The sequence below is a fragment of the Saccoglossus kowalevskii genome, chromosome 10 (genome assembly GCF_978046115.1).
Source record: "Saccoglossus kowalevskii chromosome 10, keSacKowa6.1, whole genome shotgun sequence".
Lineage (NCBI taxonomy): Eukaryota > Metazoa > Hemichordata > Enteropneusta > Harrimaniidae > Saccoglossus > Saccoglossus kowalevskii.
In genome coordinates this window covers 20,469,115-20,475,313 of record NC_140650.1, presented here as the reverse complement: position 1 = coordinate 20,475,313, position 6,199 = coordinate 20,469,115, and the positions used below count along the sequence as shown (strand labels likewise).

Genomic DNA, 6,199 nt, shown 5'->3' with positions numbered 1-6,199 from the left:
CAGAGTGACAGAATCTAAGTATAGGATTATAAATAATCTAACAGCAATGATTTCCAGTAATATTCTAATTTTCAAATATACAGCATATATATGTGCCAAAACAAGAGGTATCATTGATGAGAGTGGGTGTTGCAATGACATGTACATGTCTAAACTTGAAATGTTAATGTGTGTACCAGAGTTCTAGTTTCTCCTAATTGACGTGGAAACTGACATTGAAAAGACATATATTCCCTAGATGGGTGTCCGCATTCCAATTTACATGTCTAAACTTGATTTGAGATGTGTGTTCCTGTTTCTTGTATTCCTATGAAATACTGGGGTCACACGACTTCATGGGATCATGATTCGTTTTAAGGGGTCAACCAGTTGAAACTATGGGCGAGAAAAAAACGGTCCAAACTAATTTTTGTGAACTGTGAATGGCAGGGGGTGTGCACTTTCCTCGATTGGATGTGAGTAATTATTTTTTATTCCCTCCCTTCCTTCTCCCCTCTATGTCTTTAATTATTAGTCCCTTACCAGTCAGCATTTTGGCTATTCTAATGATACTCCTTATTGGCCAGATTCACACAAATATAACAAATACTTAGGAAAGCATAAAGTTTAGACTACCAGTTAATTTACATTTGTGTACCAGTCAATATATAATAGGTCAGGTTTGGTATATACACAATTACAACTGTCTAGTATGTAGAGAATTTAGGTCTTTGTGAAAAAAACAGGAAATGGCCTTCAAAATAAGTAATAAGTAAATTGGCTAACTAAATATCTTGTGTGTGTTAAAGAGTGTGATGTTTGCTGTTTATTGTAAAGTGTATACCAACAACTGTCCTATGAAACACTAAAAAGGAATTCTACTCAAAGTTTTCACGTGTATGTATGTTTTTGTCTTGACCTTTCTCTGTTGTATGAAAATCTGCATGCAAATGACTAGACCATGTTAAAACTGGTTAGTATTACTGTACTAGGTATTACCGTATTTGCTCTATTAGTAGTGCATGCACTTACACAACACCTGCTGATGCTGTATATACGATTCATACACAACTAACCATTGAGGCTTCCAGCAGGTTATGTGTCAATACGCAAATGGCAGAGATGTGTCCATGGTCAAAATGATGCGTATTTTAGTGATCCGTTATACTATAAATGCAATTACCGGTAGTTTATAGTGTATGGCTACAGTATATATACCTTATGGCTGTCAGTTGAATTAATTATTAAAAAAAAATATATGTCAAATTTGTGAAATTCAAACAAATCATCGATATTGTAATATAGTTTTTTTAGCTCCGCTGTCGACTTTGCCGAGCGGAGCTTATCATATGAATGATTGTCCGTCGTCGTCCGTGTCAATGTTTTACTTATTCGACTTCTTCTTGAAAACTACAAGCCTGAATGCTTTGGGTAGACCTCTCTCAGATTTGTTCATTTCATGATCATATCTTCAATTCTCTAATTTTGGTGAATATTTTGGTCATTTTTGGTAAAAAGTGATATTTTCGACTTCTTGTTAAAAACCGCAAGTCCAATTGCTTTGATATTACATATATAGGTACTACATGTGGATCTCTCAGATTTGTTCATTTTGTAATGATATCTTCAATTCTCTAATTTTGGTGAATATTTTTGTCATTTTTGGTAAAAAGTGATATTTTCGACTTGTTGAAAACCGCAAGTCTGATTGTTTTGATACTATACATATTGTTCATTTTCTAATATATCTTCTGTTCTTTAATTGAAATGTGCATTGCTAACAGCGGAGCTATCTCAGCTGATAGGCTATTTGTTTTAAATTAATAAAATAGTATGTAATTGGAAATGTACTTGGCAGTGCTTGTCTTGCAGTGAGTGTTGCATTTATTCTATGTAATAACAAATATATTAATACTTGAGTTACATGGGACACATACTGTTTTAACACAAAGCATCACAACAACTGTCATACTTTATACATGATGTGTTATTTTGGATATGCCAATATGTAACATGGCCAATGCAAATGATAATTTATTCCACCAATATAATATTGACCAGTCTGCTACTACTCCGCAGTGAACATTGGATCTTCTCCTTGCCACATAACTTTTGTTTACTTTCTCCATCATTGCATGTTAAAATACAAGATTTCACTTTGCTGCATCACTATTGTATCTACAATCAGAAATGTTTGTAATTTCTCAATTTAAAGACTAAATTCATCAATAGTCGCGTTAATGTCTGCCTAAAGAACCAAAGTGTAATGTTTACTACAGCATAATTTCATGTCTTTCCCTGATCAATAAATCAAGTTTAGGACACATTCTTTCTTAATTGACAACATGTATATGCTTGTAGAAACTTACATAGGCTGTTGAGTCTTACACAGGGCTGGCTATTCTTATCATTCATTCCCTGTCACTTACTGTACCTGTAGCCGCCCTGATTGTCAAGGTACTCGTTGAGTGCTAGCATATTTTATATGGCCGTGAAAACCACTAAAAGTGTTCAAGATGGTACATCCATCAAATAAGTGAAGACTGTTATGGAAAAAAAATAACCACAAAACTGAGCGACATCCATTTGGGGAGTTACTCATTGTTGTCCTTACTTGTGATATGAGTGAACTTCATTGTTGGTTTTATCAGTGGCTGACAACGCAAATTAAGTTCATTGGTGTGCATAATAGAAGTCAATACAAGGTACGTTCACGGTGACTATTGTTGGTTTTATCTATAGACGTTAAGGTCGTCATATGTGACAATAGAAACACTTCTGGACTCGATCAATGTATTGTAGTACGTGTGTGGTTTATGGTCATGGAAGGTAGTTTTAATGTCAGTCACGCTGGTGGTCTTGCTCAATTCTAATATCGTTGCTCACTTTTATTTGCCGTGGAAGATTTGATGGGACAAATGCGTGTGAGAAGACTGCTGGATTCATGATATCAGTTTGATTCTTTTCTTTGAGGTGAGTTTGTGTTGAAGGACGGTTGTAGCTATTTCTTGGTCATCGATGCTTGAGTGTTACCATGCATAGAGCAATTTGCAAGGTTGAGATGTCTTACCTTAACAACTTTAAGTATATACTCACAGGATGTTTTGACTGCATGGGAATAAATGAAACTGGTATTTAAAAGTATGTGTATAGTTCTTTAACGATTCTTGTTATTTTGACTAGTTTTCCCATCTTAGCAAAACTACTGGTGTTAAGTTATCAATAAAGGATCAATTATACTGTAGAATATTTCGCTGAAGGGATGATTCCGTGAAAATAAAATCCAGCGAATATACTTTTTTTTCCTATATTTCACATTAAACTCATCAAAAATCAGTGAAAATAAATTCCATACAAAACGCCCAAAAAGACTTTTCAGTGAAAATTAATTCCAGTAAAAATAAAGTATTCCACAGTATTCAGGATAATCCATTCCTATCCTCCTGTAGTCTATAAATAGACAACGAATAGGTCTTTAATATTTCATATGAGCTGTTATTATGTGGAATCTAATCCTTTTGTATTAAAGTCAAAGTTTGTCATCATTCCCAAAATAAACCCGGCATCATTTTTTCAACATAATTTTAATCAATACCTGTAGCCATTGGGAAAATATGTTCATTTGGTCTAAACTTAAAAAAGAAATTATAGAAAACTACATAAAAATGTGCAATATGTTGCATAAACAAATTTGAAAGGAAAGTCGGGCATTCATTGGGATAAGCCACACAAGTGGCAAAACAAAATATGCCAGTTCTGCATAATTTTTTTCCATATTTTTCAAGAATTTTGATTAAACCCTGTAGTCATTATGAAATTTCGTCCAAAAATTTGCAAAGAAATTATAGTAAATACGAAAGTGTGCAAAATGTTGCAAGAAAAACGATCATTTAATGAATAGCTACTCTCATTTTTGACAGTGCATTAAAAGCTGAATTATATGGTTCATGACAGTTAGAAAGATGTATTGTTTATTTGAATCCTGTTAACTATGTGGTTGGTCTGTGGTTATAACCACTCGGAGGACTCTCACATAAGGTGTCACTTTACTATATGTGTGGGAACACTTTACATGCCCTGAAAACATGATATACTTGTTGAAATTTACTGTCAAGATGATGAAGTTCATTTTAGACTGATATTCCTCTGTTCTTTATGGCTTTAATTGTTTGTAGGGTTTCTTCAGTGTACACGGATACTGGTCAGCAGAGAATTCCGGGTTTCTCACTGTCCAGATGTACATGTACAGCTGCTTTTCCTATAATTCATGTATGCTTATTTAATATTTATATCCTGTCTCCTGCTTGCACAAATTCCTGGTTAAAAGTTAGCTTTTACACAGGACTGTGGCTTTTACAAATCACATCGTACTCAAAATCCAACCAAAACTTGTTAACTTTGTTTTTTTGATGATTAATTGTAGTAGAAAGTAAAACAATTCAACTAGGGAGAAATAAGGGACAGAATGCCCTGCTTACACCATTGTTTTTTGCCATTCATTTAGGCTTCCATGGAGGCTTTCAGCAAGTGGTGTTAAATCAATCGTCATACATCTTGAAGTCGCATTATCTCATGATTATGACCTCTTATTATGTGATTTATCCCTTTACTGCCTTTGTGATACTTTGCAGTAACCTTGCAGCCCTTGCAGTATTCTAAATTCACTGCCAGTTGAAAAAAAAAATCGGTTTCAGTGCCACACCTTTTCTCATTCTGTTCACACTAGCTGTAATCATGTAATTGTTGAATAAATAAACAATACATGATATTGGGTCAAAATAAACAGATGCACATGTATTTTGTAAATTGGACACCATTCTCAGGAAATTGAAAAAATGAGCTTCCTGCAATTGGAGCTAAAGAGGATGCTATTGTAACACACTGATACATTCAGATAATTCTAAGGGAAAACTTTTTTTTCCTTCAAATATTTACTTCTAGTTCAGAGCTAGACACTGTTAAAGCAGGGGAGAAGTCATCTACGCATGCGTAAGGTGGCCATAGCGTGTCATTTACAAACATTCATCTACCCATGAGCCTTTGTGTTCTTAGCATGTGTTGTTATCGTCTTTTGGGAGTCAATTCCTCGCGCATGTACAATTGTTATACAGAAAGTTGAATAATAACTTGCATATCTTAATAGACTATGATATATATACTGTATAAGCAACATACATTTTGGATAACATCAAACAATGCAGTTGTGTTCAAATTTTCTTCATTATTGGTTTGTTATGGACCAAGTTAAACTTTAACACAATTCATGGTTTTTGTCGTTGATGAAGAAACCCTGTTTTTTTGAAAATCTCAGAGTTGACAAAAGATACTCATGGAGGACCTTGTGAGAATTATCACTACCAGGGTAATTTTTTGAAATTTGACCTGAATAGTATTACTGGTACCTTTGTCCTTAAATTAAAGGTCAATGCTGCAAGGTGTAGGATTTTCCATCCTGAATACAATCTATCTATATATGTAATGGAATAGTTATATGTGTATTTATGTAGATTTGAAGTTCTCTTTTCTTTCAACCACAATCTGTGATTAATTAGTAATTTTTGTGAGCAGTATTTTGCATTTCAGAAGAATTTTGCTTATCATAAAGAAATCTTGTCATAACAAAATTTTTTCTTGAAACAGATTAAGAGTTGACTCTTTGAAATTGAGGAGGAATCAAGAACTTCTTTTTACACTTTTTTTTTTTTAAATTCAATATAGCAATAAATTTCTATACCATGTTTAAAAGAACTTACTAACTTTTGAATGTAATTATTACTGGTAGTTAGTACATTGTAACTTGCTGTTCTACCCCCTTCATTTAGTTCAAAGTATGGACTTTTATCTGTTACAAAAGGAAATTTGCTCCTTGTTTACACCAAAGATTCCTTATCTGATCTGCTGAGCGAAATTCTGCTGACTTGCAGTATTTTGCTCACCGAATTTTGATGATCATTTATTCATAAACCTCCCATTACACCACTACATTTTAGCCACAAACCACAGTCACATGATGGACCCTTCTTCCATAACATCTATTCTATAGAATATCTTGTAGTGGAGCACTCGCCATGTCACATGCAAAAGGTCAGAGAATCTTTCGACCGTGACAATACAACGAAACTGAAAATATCTTTTAAATAATAAGAAAGAAAAGAGAACAATTGTTTTAAAATCGGAGAGAAAAAAGATGAAGCCACAAAATAACGACATTAGAATGTCA

The 6,199-nt window shown here is 33.7% G+C and overlaps 1 protein-coding gene across 1 annotated transcript in view; it reads left to right on the top strand.

Annotated features, from left to right (window-relative positions):
* Positions 1-403: 403 nt before the first annotated feature.
* The window catches only part of LOC102801947 (uncharacterized), a 53,947-nt gene continuing 48,151 nt past the window's right edge, over positions 404-6,199 (top strand). Inside the window, exon 1 of the mRNA XM_085504350.1 lies at positions 404-455. The gene's annotated coding sequence lies outside the window, so the exon portion shown is untranslated. The remainder of the gene's footprint in view (positions 456-6,199) is intronic.